Source organism: Bubalus kerabau, chromosome 13, assembly GCF_029407905.1.
Source record: "Bubalus kerabau isolate K-KA32 ecotype Philippines breed swamp buffalo chromosome 13, PCC_UOA_SB_1v2, whole genome shotgun sequence".
NCBI classification, from domain to species: Eukaryota; Metazoa; Chordata; class Mammalia; order Artiodactyla; family Bovidae; genus Bubalus; species Bubalus kerabau.
In genome coordinates this window covers 48,664,367-48,679,550 of record NC_073636.1, presented here as the reverse complement: position 1 = coordinate 48,679,550, position 15,184 = coordinate 48,664,367, and the positions used below count along the sequence as shown (strand labels likewise).

Sequence of the window (15,184 nt, the reverse complement as noted above, 5' to 3'; positions counted from 1 at the left end):
CTAGACCAAAAAGGCATTATGTATGTACATGTCAGAGACCCACATCCTTTTAACCTTTTCCTCTGCCATCTCATGGTGTGACTTTGGTGTCATCTCTTTGGTGGCTGCTTTAGCTTCAAGCATTATGTCCCACAGCTTCAATTAGCTACAAGGGAGATTGAAATATGGTCTTTATTCAAAGTAACCATGAACTCAATTCAAAATCAGCATTCTGGGACTTCCCTAATGGTCCAGTGGCCAAGAGTTTGCATTGCCAATACAGGGAGCCAGGGCATGATCCCTGGTCAGGAAACTAGATCCCACCTGCCACAACTAAGAGTTCACATGTGCAACTAACAAGGCCTCGCGTACCATAACTAAGACCCAGTGCAACCAAATAAAGAAATAAATGTTTTTAAAAATAGCGTTTTAAAACTAACTTTGCTAGTTGGGGAGATGGAAACCCAGTTGATTAATAAATACAAAGACTACTGGAGGGAGAGAAGGCATAGATAATAATCAGTGGACACAGACAATGAGTTTGGTTTGGGTGATCTAATATCTCAGTCACTCCTGGTACGATGTAATTCTATGAAGTATGTGTGGATCTTTGCAATGGTGCATCGTCAAAACTCCCCTTTGGAAATTCTTAGCAAAGCCTCATTCACCTTATTTGGGATATCCTGACTGGATGAATCTTCATTGTTTTCATGGGAATTCAGCTTTTGGAAATATCTAAAACTAAATAAGGTGAGTTATGAGATTTTGATAAAATATTTTTGTGAATGTTCTAGTAAATAAAAGTAATTCTGTTGATTGTTTTCTGTGCATATCATAGTCCTTCTAAAAGCAATTCCACAACAAGAAACACAAATGTTTCAACTATGAAAGCATCATTAACAAAAGGACACCACCTACCAAGTAACCTCACTCAAGACAAACTCTTGCCAGATTTTTTTTTTTTAATTACACTCAGGAGTTGGTGATCCAAACATCCTCTTAAATAAAACAGGCAGGTATTTTTCATTTTCTCCATACTCCTAAAAAAAGAAATGATCTCAGAGTTCTAAGCTTGGGTTCTTCCTCAGACTTAATTTATGAAATTAATCCTAATTCCCCCAAGCAATAAAACAGAAACAGCAAATGCCTCCCATCGAAAGGAATGTGGTGAACAAGAATGGGTCATCAACTTCCTAGAATTTAGTGTATCTCTCCTAGTTTACATAAATACTTGACATAATTAATAATCACCAGTAAAATGGTTTTGTTATTAATATATTACTCAGGATTGATCATCAGATACTTAGGGCTTCCCAGGTAGTGCAGTGGTAAAGAATCCGCCTGCCAAATGCAAGAGACACAGCTTCAATCCCTGGGTCAGGAAGAGCCCCTAGAGTAGGAAATGGCATAGTATTCTTGTCTGGAAGATTCCATCCTGTCTCAAGGCCGGCTGCCCCATTCTGACTACAGAAAAATCTGAGCAGCCAGCTAGTTCCCCTCTTGTTTGCCCTCCCTCAATTTTGTTTTCATGTAAAAGACAAATAAATGACTTGACTCCCTCCCCCATCCCCCCCCCCAAAAAAAAAGAAGAGGCTGGTGGGCCACAGTCCGTGGGGTCACAAAGAGTATTATCTATATTCCTTTTGGCGATAATAGAAAGGCAACTCTGTTAAAATCTGCTTTTCAAACAAATACCTAATGTTCCCACTTTCTGAAATCACTGTGCTGTACAGCTTCTTTTTTCTCAATCCTCAGCACCTACCCTTAGCTCATGATTTGTAATGTAATGACCTGTACATTACTGGGCACAGTGAAGTCATCAGAGGGGAGCAGTCTCATCTTTTCACTCCAAATCCTTCCTCACCACGTTCTTCTTCCCTCCTGTCCTGATGAGAACAGTGCTCAGTCTCGAGCCTTTGAGTATTGTCCCCTAGTGACCTGTGAAGGACTTGATTCCTAAAGTTTGCTCTTCTCTCTTTCACATCATTCACCTCTCCCTATCTCATGGTGCACTCTCACCCAGCCTGCAAACATGTTCTGATCTGTGGGGATTTAAAACATAGCTGCAAATTCTCTGACTGTCCTTCCACCAAAGGGCAGGAACTATGTCCCAACCCTTAATCTGGTTGGGCTTCTGGCTAGATTGATCAACAGAGTGCAGCCAAAGTGATAGTCTTTGACTCCTAAACATTAGTCATAAAAGTCCAGGTAGCTTCTGTCTTGTCATGGGACACTCCCTCTTGGAGCTCTGAGGCCATCATACTAGAGAGGCCACAAACAGGCATTCCAGATGACAGGCAAGTGAAGCCCATACCCACCAGATGCCAGACCTGTGAGTGAAGCCATCTTGAACCCTCAAAACCAACCTCTTCAACAGCTGAATACTAACAATGACTCCAGTTAATACAAACTGGAGCAAAAGAATCATCCAGCCAATCTCTGACCAAATTCCTGGCCCACAGTAATCATGGAATAGAATATAAGGATTATTGCTTAAAGCCACTATTTATAGGGTACTTGCTAGGCAGCCATTGAAAACTACAACAATATTTCCAACTTTAAAAAGTTTTGAATTCCACCTTACCCCATTTTTCCGCTCCTTCTCACAGCAAAATTTCTTCCAAGCATTAAGAAGGCTAAAACCCTGTTTCTTGTACCTTAACTCTTTCCTCTCTGGCTTCTGCCCCTTGCTCCCCACCTCAAACTCTGCTCTCACCCAGGTCATGTCCTCCCTTTATTTGGTCTCTCCAAGCCTGATTGGTCATGCCCTCCTCACCAAAACTCTGATAAAACAAAACTTTCTTGAGTTTTCTTCCCCTCCCTCGCTGATCCTTCTCAGCTGGCTAGGTTGCCTCCACCTTCACATGCTGGTAACTGAGTCCCCTCCTTTCCTCTCTGCACACATTCCCTGGGAAGCCTCAGTCAGGCTACTGGCTTTAAGCACCATCTCTACGTGGTGACACCTCCAGAGTGCAGCTCTCCCGCTCTGCCCTCCTCAGAATTCCATAGTCGGATGTCTGCTTATCTCCTCAATAGCTCTGGAAGTCCAGCAGATATCTCAATCAGTATGGCCCAAACAGAGCCTGTGATTTTCCTACCCTGAATCTGTTGTTCTCTGAGTCTTCTCTTTCCCAGTAAATGGCATCTCAATCCATTCAGTCCTCAAGCCAAAAGCCTGCATGGGTGCTAAGTCTCTTCAGTCGTGTCCGACTCTGTATGACCCTATGGACTGTAGCCCTCCAGGCTCCTCTGTCCAGGGGATTCTCTAGGCAAAAACACTGGAGTGGGTTGCCATGCCCTCCTCCAGGGGATCTTCCCGACCCAGGGATAGAACCCACGTCTCTTACATCTCCTACATTCCCAGACAGGTCCTTTACCACTAGCACCACCTGCGGGTCATCCTTAATACCTTCTTTGCTCTCCCTCATGTATCAGTTTCCTACAGCTACTGTAACAAATTGCCGCAACCTCAGTGATTTAAAACAACACATGTAATATTCAGCTATAAAAAGGAATGGTACAGGGAGGGATGAGGGAGGGGGGTTCAGGATGGGGAACAAGTGTACACCCGTGGAGGATTCATGTTGATGTATGGCAAAACCAATACAATATTGTAAACTAATTAGCCTCCAATTAAAATAAATAAAATTAAATTTTAAAGGGATGAAATTTTTTTAAAAAGGAATGAAATTTTGATATATGTTACAACATGATGGACCTTGAAGATGTTATGCTTTAGTAAAATAAGCTAGAATAGAAGGACAAATATTGTATGACTCCACTTACAGGAAGTATCTAAAATAGACAAATACAAAGACAAAAAATAGAATAGAGGTTACCGGGAGTTGGGGACAGGGGGGAATGAGGAGTTATTATTTAATGGGTTCAGAGTTTTTATTGAGATGATGAAGGTTTTTTAAGCCAAAGATAGTGGTGATGGTTATACAACACTGTGAATGTATTTAATGCTACTGGTTTGTAAACTTAATGAATAGTTAAATTGATAAATTTTAAGTTATGTAAATTTTACCGCAATAAAAAAAATAACATATACATGTGTTCTCTCAGAATTCTTGAGGTGAGAATTCTGAAGTCAGATTCACTGAGCCAAAATCAAAGTGTCAGCTGGACCATGCTTCTCCAGAGAAATTAGGAGAGGATCCACTCCCTTGTCTTTTCCAGCCTCTAAAGCTGCATTCCTCAAGTGGAGCATCCTTCTTCAGTCTCCACTTTGCCTTCTTCTTTGTAGCAAAATCTCTCTCTGCCTCCATCTTCTGAATAGATAAATAAAAACACTTGTGATTACATTCAGTGCCCATCCACATAACCCAGAATAATCTCATCTTCAAGATCCATTACTTTAACCACACTTGTAAAGTTCCTTTTGCTATGTAAAGTAACATTTATAGGTTCCAGGGATTAAGACTGGATATCTTTGACGGCAATTATTCAGCCTACCATTCCTCATTTTCAATCCACTAACAAATTCTGTGGATTCTACTTCATACATATCAAATATCTATCCTTGCCTCCACTTTTATTATCAACACTCTCAAGCCAATATCATTACCCTACTAATGTAACTCCTTAGCTTTGTTCCAGGAAGGGGGACCCCTTCTAGGGCTCAAGACTGGACTTTTATCCAAGGAGACACACATGCTGACAAAGCTAGAGACTTTATTGGAAAGGGGAGCCCAGGCAGAAAGCAGCAGAGTAATGGAACCCAAGAGAACTACTCTGCCACCTGGCTCAGTCTCAAGTTTTATGGTGATGGGGTTGGTTTCCAGGTTGTCTCTGACCAATCGTCTTGCTTGGCCCATACTCTGACTCAGGGTCCTTCCTAGTAGTGTGCACATCTCTCAGCCAAGATGGATTCTGGCAACAAGGATTCTGGGAGATTGGTCATCTTCTCCCTCCTTTTGGCCCCCACTGAGTTCTACTGGTTTGTCTTCCAGTGGCAGCATCAAGTTCCTTATTGGGACCTCCTGTTCTGAGACAATTCAAGCAAGTAGTTATCATTGTAACCCTAACCCTGGCCACAGACAGCATTTTGGTCAACAGTTCCCTAGCAACTTTGCTCTTGCCTACAACAAAGCAAAGACAGTGACCTTTCAACACACCAAGCAGGCCATGTGCAATTTATTTGCAACATACTGTCCCTGCCTTCCTCTCCCCTCCCCTACATTCCTACAGACACAAAGATCTACTTTCTGTGACTCAGACCCAGCAGGCCCTTTCCTGAAGGCTTTTCCCTGGAACATTATTCCTGTGGCTCTTGGCATGACAGTTCCCTCTCATCCTTGGGTCTCAGTTCAAATGAAGCAACCCCTCTTGATGTCCATCTCCACTCTCCTCCATGATTCCTTTACATTGTAAAGGAATGTAACAGTCACTAGCCTGTTTATTTCCTTTACAGCTCTTACTGCAATCTGTAATTACCTTATCCATGAATTTGCATGTCTTCTATACTCCCCAATAGGATGAAAGTTTCCAAAAGAAGAGACTATATTTGTTCCAGCATTTTGAATAGTGGTTAGTGTAGAGCAGAAGCTCACTGTGTTGAACGAATTAACGAACAAATACAATTGACATTGTAACCAAAGTCTGTATCAACCAAAATAGATAAAAACATGCTTCAGTAGTAACTAGCAACCTAAAACTACAAAGTTTATTTCTCACACTATATATGTTCAACCTCAAGAGATCTCTGGTCTTCCTAGGGGCCAGGCTAATGGAGCAGCCACCTCCCAAACAGTATCAACTGCAAGAGAGGAAGAGAGAACTCCTTCAAAGTTCTCACTATAGCAGTTAATGACAGAGGATGAGATGGTTGGATGGCATCACCTGCTCAATGGACATGGGTTTGGGTGCACTCCAGGAGTTGGTGATGGACAGGGAGGCCTGGCATGCTGCAATTCATGGAGTCTCAAAGAGTTGGCCACAACTGAGAGACTGAACTGAACTGATAGCAGTTAAATGCATTGCCTAGAAGTGACACACATTGCTTCCTGTTACAACCCACTGACTGGAACAAAACATGGAAACATGGTCCCACTCAACCACAAAGGGTCAGGAGTAAAATCTTACCAAGTGGCCAGAGGGAAAGAACCTGAAATACGTGGCTAATAACATTAATGGCTACCACAGTGCCTTTTACAAAATGAGCCAAGAAACCTTTCAATCTCTCTCCCTACAAGCATCCTCCCTGGCTCTTGCAATCCTCCTGCCATACTAGGTTGCCCCCGCTCAAAACACCAAGCCTTGTCAAAACTCCATTTCTTTGTACATACTGGGCCCTCTGCCTGGGATGTTCTTCAGAGTTAACCGCTATAGCCCATCATATGACTATACCATGATTTATGTATCTATTCTCCAATTTTGTGTGTGTATATCACAACAAACTGTGGAAAATTCATCAAGAGATGGAAATACCAGACCACCTTACCTGCCTCCTGAGAAGTCTGTATGCAGGTCAAGAAGCAACAGTTAGAACTGGACATTGGAACAACAGACTGGTTCCAAATCAGGAAAGGAGTACATCAAGGCTGCATATTGTCACCCTGCTTATTTAACTGTTATGCAGAGTACAATCATGCAAAATATCAGGCTGGATGAAGCACAAGCTGGAATCAAGATTGCCAGGAGAAATATCAATAACCTCAGATATGCAGATGACACCATCCTTATGGCAGAAAGAGAAGAAGAACTGAAGAGCCTCCTGATGAAAGTGAGAGAGAGAGTGAAAAAGTTGACTTAAAACTCAACATTCAGAAAACTAAGATCATGGCATCCGGTCCTATCATTTCATGGCAAATAGAAGGGGAAACAATGGAAACAGTGGCAGACTTTATTTTGGGGGGTTCCAAAATCACTGCAGATGGTGACTACAGCCATGAAATTAAAAGAAGCTTGCTCCTTGGAAGAAAAGCTATGACCAACCTAGACAGCATATTAAAAAACAGAGATGTTACTTTGCCAACAAAGGTCTGTCTAGTCAAAACTATGGTTTTCCCAGTAGTTCTGTATGGATGTGAGAGTTGGACTATAAAGAAAGCTGAGTGCTAAAGAATTGATGCTTTTGAAATGTGGTGTTGGAGAAGACTCTTGAGAGTCTCTTGGACTGCAAGGAGATCCAACCAGTCCATCCTAGAGGAAATCAGTCCTGAATATTCATTGGAAGGACTGATGCTGCGGCTGAAACTCCAATACTTTGGCCACCTGATGTGAAGAACTGACTCATTGGAAAAGACTCTGTTGCTGGGAAAGAATGAAGGTGGGAGGAGAAGGGGACGACAGAGGATGAGATGGTTGGATGGCATCACCAATTCAATGGACATGAGTTTGAGCAAGCTCCGGGAGTTGGTAATGGACAGGGAAGGCTGGTGTGCGGCAGTCACAAACAGCTGGACCTGACTGAGCGACTGAACTGAACTGAACTTTTTTATTTGTATCATTTGGTCTATTTTCAGTTCAGGGCTTTTGAATAAAGCTGTTATATACATTCTTTTGGTGGATATATACACTCATTTCTCTTTAATATTAACCCAAGATCGCAACTGCTGAGTCACCAGGTAGATGTACACTTGACATTCCAAATCGATAGTGCCAGATTTCCAAAATAGCTGTACCACCTTACACTCTCATCTGCAGAGTTCTAGCTGCTCCACATCTTCCCCACAACTTGGTACCATCAATCTTTTTCGTTTTGGCCATCCTGGTGGGTGCCTAATAGTATCTCATTGTAGCTTAAATTTGTGTTTCCACGGTGACTAATGATGTCGAGCACACACTCATATACTTATTGGATGACATGCATTACTTCAGTCCACAAAATGGTACTGAACATCCACATTGCATGTGTATGTGGCTATAGCAATGGGAATAAATAACACTCAGGCTCCATGAAATCCTATATCATTGCCTTGTTTGTGCAACTTGAACATTGTTACTTCAGAAAGAATTTTATTCAACATATTAAAAATCTAAATAAATATACAGGCAAATCCTGACAGTCCTTCTATGGAAAATCCTAAATTAGGAAATATAACTGATCAGAAACAGAAGGAGATGCAGTTAATAAACCCTTATTCATTCAGGAAATATTTCTTAAGCATACATGTGTGCAGGTACTGCCAGACCCTGAAAACACCAAGGAACAGGCTGGACACCTCCAGAGCTAGCAGAACTTTCAGTTCAGCCCTTTGTGATGGGATGGTGCACTCATACTATGCAGGACTGTATTCTGTCCTCTGCCCTTTCTAGTCTGGCAACTGCATGAGGACAGAGTCCCATGTCCTGTTCATCTCTGAGTCACCATTTTATATCCTGAGCACCTCGGGCAAATGCTGCCATCTTCTGAGGACTATTTTTGTTGTTCAGTCACTAAGTCGTGTCTGACTCTTTGCAACCCCATGGACTACAGTGCACCAGGCTTCCCTGTCCTTCACTATCTCAAACATGTGTTGAATTGCAAAGCCTGAACCAATTAATTTACTTAAAAATATGAGACAGGGTCTTCCCTGGTGACTCTGGTAAAGAATCCTCCTGCCAATGCAAGGGACATGGGTTTGATCCCTGATCCCAGAAGATCCCACATGCCACAGAGCAACTAATCCTGTGTACCACAACTATCGAGCACGTGCTCTAGAGCCTGGGAGCCACAGCTGAGCCCATATGCCCTAGAACTTGTGCTCTGCAACAAGAGAAACCACTGCAATAAGAAGCCTGTGCACTGTAATGAAGAGTAGCCCCTGCAACTAGAGGAAGCCTGTGCAGCAACAAAGACCCAGCACAACCAAAAGTAAATAAATAAATAAAATTCAGCATTGGGAGTAGAAAGAAAATATATGAGACAAGTAGAAGCTTAAGGATGCAGACCTTGTACCCAATCAAAGATTAGCACTGTTATGATGCAAACAATATCCTGTCCCACTTTAAAGAACTTTTTATTTGTGTACTGCCTCTGAAAGTGAAAAAAGTGAAAATGTTAGTCACTCAGTCACATCCAACTCTTTGCAATCTCATGGACGGTAGCCTGTCAGGCTCTTCTATCCATGGAATTCTCCAGGCAAGAATACTGGAGTGGGTAACCATGCCCTTCTCCAGGGGATCTTCCTGACCCAGGGATTGAACCCAGGTCTCCTGTATTGCAGGCAGATTCTTTACCATCTGAATTACCTGGGAAGCTCATGCCTCTGAGATGTGGTAAATTCCAGAATGTGTTTTATAAAAACAGCCTAGGGACTTCCCTGGCGGTCCAGTGGTTAAGAATTCACCTTGCAATGCAGAGGACACAGGTTCAATCCCTGATGGGGAAACTAACATCACACATGCCTTGGAGCAACCAAGCCCACCCACCACAACTAGAGTCTATGCGCTGCAATGAACATCCCATGTGCTGCAACAAAGACCCTAGTGCAGACAAATAAATTAACTTAAAAAACAAACAGCCTATTTACTACCTTCTCCCACTTCCTACAGCCACATACAAAATAAAGTGGCAGATTAGAGTCGATTTTTTCTCTTCTACTACAAATTTTAACAGGCTCTCAAATGGTAAATTTTTTTCTCATTCTAAGCACCCTACAAACCCTCACGTTAAAATTTCACTGTCACTGACTGATGTGTCAATAGAAAAATAAACATGAGTCTCAACCCATTACTATTTCATTCTGTCAAGTTCAGATCGGCCGCGTGAGCGGAGCCCCCACCTCTGTTCTGCATACCATTCCATGAGAGCGGCTGCCTGGAGACTTGACAACCTGGTACCATCTCCTCCCACAATCACCCTCCCATTCCTCCAGCTTATCTCTGATGTCAGAGAAGAATGAGCCTCAAACTTGTACATTCTAACTCCAGCCCTTGGGGGAAGAACCCTCGGCACAGACATTTGGCATCTGGAGGCAGGATGGGGCAGCTGGCTGCCCAGTCACCCATCACATAAGCCAGGCTGGCAGAAACATTCACAGAGCTAGACAGGGTCCCTTTGGAAAGCACCAAATCTGAGTCTCTGGGGCAGCCCCATATAGTCTCGGGGTATTTATCTCTGGGGTACTGGGAATGGTATCAAGACCACAGGGGTCAACACCCCTAGAAACTCTGCCAGTCACCTGATGAGAGTGTTCCATCAGTCACGCCTATGGAGAAAGGCCCACCATGCTAATGCCAGGGCAGATGAGACCTGGCTGGCTATGCAAACAAGCCCAGAGTCCAAAACAGAACAGTGAGAATTAGGTCAACCCTTCCTTCTCACTGGACTATTGGGACTCAACTATGTGACCCCAGACAAGCCAGTGTTCCTCAAAGGGGCTCAGTTCTCTCCCTCTAAAACGGACAGGGAAGGGTGGAAGCAGACAAGTCACATCTAAGGCCAAGGACCCATGACTCTGATTTCAATCTAAATCCAGAAAAACTGTGTAGCCAGGTGTGTAATTACTGATCTACTGTTTTTCTTCTGAAGGCTCTGGGTTTACTAACATCTAACCTTGTGATCTTCTTCCAAGAGAACTTTCCCCCAAATATCCCTAGCTGTCCTGAGGAAAAGGATTGGAAACTTCTTTGGGACTCAGTTCTCTCCTTCCATTCCCAACTCCACCACCTCCACCTGTACCCACCATGCCCACTTCAATCTTCACCTGAGCTCTTCTCAAGGCTGGGATGCTGGCAGACCAGGGATGTAAGTCTCAGGCACTTGCATTTTTTAAAATATTATTTATTTGGCTGTGCTGGGTCTTAGTTGCAGCATGTGGGATCTTTTATTTGTAGCATGTGAACTCTTAATTTCAGTGTTTGAGATACAGTCCCATGACCAGGGATTGAACCCTGGGCCCCTGCATTGTGAGTGCAGAGTCTTAGCCACTAGACCACTAGGGAAGTCCCAAGCACTTGCATTTAACATTCGCTGTTTTGAGTCCTGCCCCATCCACTCCTGGGCCTCTTGGAGGGAATTCTAACTCATTTCTCATCCTGTGTGCCAGCCTATATCCTGGGCACCTGGGCTCAAAAGAAGAATGATGTGTCCCATACTCAGGGAGTTGACTCTTAAATTAGGGAGGCGCCACAGCAGTCCATGGGACAGCAGTTAACCCCAGGCCCACCTGGGAGAGAACACCAAGTGAAAGCCTGCCTGGGCAAAACCTTGAAGGTGCTAGGCAGATGCTGTCAATGCCCACCCAACCCCATAGCCCTCCTTAGAGTTCTCAGGACAAAGCAGACGTGCTGAGCAGTTAGAGCCATAGGAAGAACTCTTGAGCCAACAAGCAGCAGAGGCTGAGGGGGTAAACACCCCACCTCCTCACCACGGGATGAAATAATCCCAAGGCAGCTGGACACAGGCTCCCAGGAGGGCTGAGTGAACTGCTTGTAGTTAACACAGCTGCAGTACCTGCCCTTCCGGGTCTCACTTCCTTACTCCCTCTCCGTCCCTCTCAGGATGGTCTCTGGAGTAAACTACCTGCATGCAAGTCCTTACCTAAAGGCCAACTTCTGAGGGAAGCCACGGGAGGTCTGGAAGAGTGAGCTGGATTGGAGAGTAAGGTGGTCCGGAGGAGGGCACCCAGACAGAAAGCCCACTTGGGAAGACACCCAGGGAGGGAGGGGGCATGCAGCCTGGCACACTTGTTGTCTCCAGGACTTTGTCATTGGACCTTAGCACCCTTGTCCAAAGAGGGCAAACACTTGAGTCATCTTCTCCAGAGGTGGTGCTGAGGGAGGAGAAGGGGCAGGAAAAGATGACCAGGGTCTTCCTGAGAGGTGCCCAGTGACCCTGCCCAGCCATCTGCCTCAGTCCTGAGACCACAAGGGCCCAGAAAGTCAGCTCTGTTTCTTTGGAGAATGAGCTGCTCAACTATGAAAGGAAATACCCCATCTGTCCTGGCTTCTAGTGTGATTTGGGTCCAAGTATTTGGAAGAGTTTCTTTTGTGCTTACAAAGGATATTACAGTGTGAAATCCTGAAGCCTGTGGAAGGCAATATAAAGCAGTGGGTAAGCCAGGCAGAAACTAGTAGTGTGCTCCAAAGCCTAGAAAGCCTCTGAGAGCCTCAGTTTCCTTACCTGTAGCATGGGAAAAATCTTACCCAGTGAGGATTCAAAAAGATAATGCATACGGCATTGGGCTCTGAGTATAGTAAGTGCTCAATTTTAAAAGGCAGAGGGAGGGTCCAGGATGCTGGTAACAAGCAAAGTGCACCCACTGAGGCAAGGCCAACATACCACCTGGGTGAGACCCCTGAACAAATGCTGCCATGAAGGATCTGCCTCTAGACTCCCTGGCTTAAAGGCCCAACTGGACAGCCCACCAAGAGCATCTTTGCTTGAGTTGCTGCTGCTGCTGCTAAGTCACTTCAGTTGTGTCCGACTCTTAGCGATCCCATGGACTACAGCCTACCAGGCTCCTCCATCCATGGGATTTTCCAGGCAAGAGTACTGGAAAGGGTTGCCATTGCCTTCTCTGGTCTGCTTGGGTTGGGTATGACCAAAGCAACAGAGCAGTCAGAGGGCCGAGCTCAGACATCGGGTCCACCTCACCTGGCCAGGCCCTTGCTGCCACTGGTGGGCCCCAGCAAGAGCAGGAATGAGAAGGTGGCTCAGAGGGCCTGGGGCTCCGGCAAGTGTCAGACAATGACCTCAGGGGGCTTCTCGAACAGGGCCTGTCCAGACCTCTTGCCCCACTGGTGTCCAGAGGAGCAGCCCAGCATCACTCTCTGGAGTCCTCTTTATAGGCCTCCATGGACAGCCACTTCCTCCTCAGGGTCTCTGTTCAAATGGGCATGTTTCAGTGGATTCAGCTCCCTCTCATCTGGGCACCCCAGCCTGAACACCCCAAACCTCTGCTGCCCTCAGGTTGCTGGTCACCTTGAGAGCAGACCCAGCTGGTTATTCTCTGAAAGAAGCTGAGGTTGTGGTTGACCTGCTGGGTGCTCTCTGGCGCGAGAACCAAGCAAAGGCAGAGGTCAGGGCCTTACCTCAGGCTGCCCATTGACCCCCATGCCAGTCCTTTCACTCTTCCCATATTTCCCTGACCCCTCCTCCCTCTTGACCTCAGGTAATTTGTGACACAGCATTTCTACCTCTGGGGCCTGAACCTCAGGCTCCTTGGATAGTGAATGCAATGCCCCCAAACAATGCTGCACAGAACAGGTATCTCCCTGCCCTCTCGTGTGGCTGATGGAGGTATATTTCTGAGCAGCAAGGCTCTGGGCTAGCATTTAGCTGAAAGGATATTTTTGAGGCTTTAGGTAGAGAAGGCCTCAGAAGAGATGCCCAGGAATTTGCAATTATCTAATTAAACATGCCAATCCCCAGAGGTCCTGGAGTTCCTCAGGGCTGTTCAGATAAGGACTGACAGGAGGAAGAAGTTCTGGTCTCAGAAGTCTGTGTACGCAATGCTGGGAATGATTAACCCCTGGCCGGGGGTGGGGGAGGTGTGCAGATCAAAGACCCTAGATGAACAAACAGTCTTGGAATTCTGGAGAAGAAAGGCACTGACTGCTCTAAACAAATATGCTCAAAGGAACGCACACTTAACATCCCCACAGCTTCAGGAAGACCTGGGCTTGTGGTAACCAGGACTGATCACCCCAGCCATGGGGTAGGAATGATCTTTCTGTACTTCTGCCCTCTTTATTGATTCCCACCCCTTATGAGAGACAAACATTTGTACTTTCATCAAACTGGGTCCCAGAGAAATGAAGCCATGGAGCTTCCCTGGTGGCTCAGTGGTAAAGAATCTGCCTGCCAATGCAGGAGACACAGGTTTGATCCCTGAGCCAGGAAGATCCCATATGCTGAGGAGCAACTAAGCCCCTGAGCCACAACTATTGAGCCTGTGGTCTAGAGCTCAGGAGTCGCAACTACGGAAGCCTGCATGCCCCAGAGCCTGTGCTCAGTAACAAGAGAAGCGACCGCAATGAGAAGCCCATGTACCTCAACAAAGAGTAGCACCCACTTACCACAACTAGAGAAAAGCCCAACAAGAAAGCCCCAGCACATCCAAAAATAAATAAATAAAATTATTTTTTAAAAAAGGAAACAAAACCAGTCCTTCTCTATTTGCCCCATGCCTGCCCCTGCTCTCACATTCCTCTGAAGACGCCCCTCCTGCCTCTTTTTTTTCCTGTGGACTGGGGTGCCTTCCTCTTCTGGGAAGGGGGCTTTCTCCTCATACCAGCTTACCATGCAGCCTCCAGGAAATGGGAACCACCTGGCAGGAGGATCAGATTCCTGGGAGGTGATGGGGCTGCCTCTGCCCCTCTGCAGCCATCAGCCCTCAGCACTCATGTTGGCCCAGAAGAGCTGACTCCCTCCATCTCAGGCCCCAGAAAGGTGGTTGGCTTGGTGGCTAACTGGCTGGCATGGGGCCAGGTGAAGATGGGGGAGGCCTGAAAGGAGGTGCCATGCCTGGAAAGGGGCAGGGGCTGGCCCAGGTCCAGAGTAGGAGGAGGAGACAGGCAGTGAGGGTGTTGGCTGAAGACCACAGTGTCTCAATAGGGAAGGGGGGTTGTGGGAACTGGGATATCCAAGGCTCCCTGGTGGGTGGGGCCAGGGCTGGGGCATCTGGGAAACAGACCTCCTGAAATTCAAAGTTGAACTGCTAGCCACTGGCTCCTGGAATCTACAAGACAAAATTGAAGACTGCAGACAGGGGCACCCAGGGCTGCCACACTCCAAAAGGACAGCTTCTGGGTGAGTATGACATACTGCTGGACACATGGACTCCTGGACTCAGTTTCCAGGATTTTTCTCATTGCCTTGACCCGCAACTAGCAAGAGGAGGCCCTTTCCCTGGATCCAGGGTGGTTGCTCAGGGACTTAGCAGTCAACAGACACAGCAGAGCAGAAACACACACCTGCAGAAATGAGGGGATGTCAAGCCAGGACCTCAAGGCCAGGACCTAGTTGGAAATAGCTTTGCCACTCCCACACCAGCCCATTGCTGCCTTACCTACCCCAATTTGATCTCCCAGCTGCCTGTGTAATCCTGAGTACTCCAGAAACTCCACACTGAGCAGCTCTCGGCCATCCCTTGCTGGCAGGGCTGACTTCAGGAGTTTTTGTTGGGACCAGCGTGGGATGAGAGAATGCTTGACTCCAGGTTCCCAAGCCCTACAACTGTCTGGAGGCTCCTTTCTTCCCTGAAGGCAACCCTGAGCCCTCCCATTAAAGAGATCCCAGAACTTCAAGTGTGACCTACAAACCAGATCAGAG

The 15,184-nt window shown here is 45.9% G+C and overlaps 1 long non-coding RNA gene across 1 annotated transcript; it reads right to left on the bottom strand.

The window, feature by feature from the left end:
* Positions 1 to 3,863: 3,863 nt before the first annotated feature.
* Positions 3,864 to 15,180, bottom strand: LOC129625650 (uncharacterized). Its single transcript, XR_008701569.1, has 2 exons — positions 14,926 to 15,180; positions 3,864 to 4,253 (listed from the first exon to the last, which is right to left on the bottom strand). It is a non-coding gene; the product is annotated as an uncharacterized LOC129625650 (long non-coding RNA).
* Between the last annotated feature and the right edge of the window lie 4 nt (positions 15,181 to 15,184).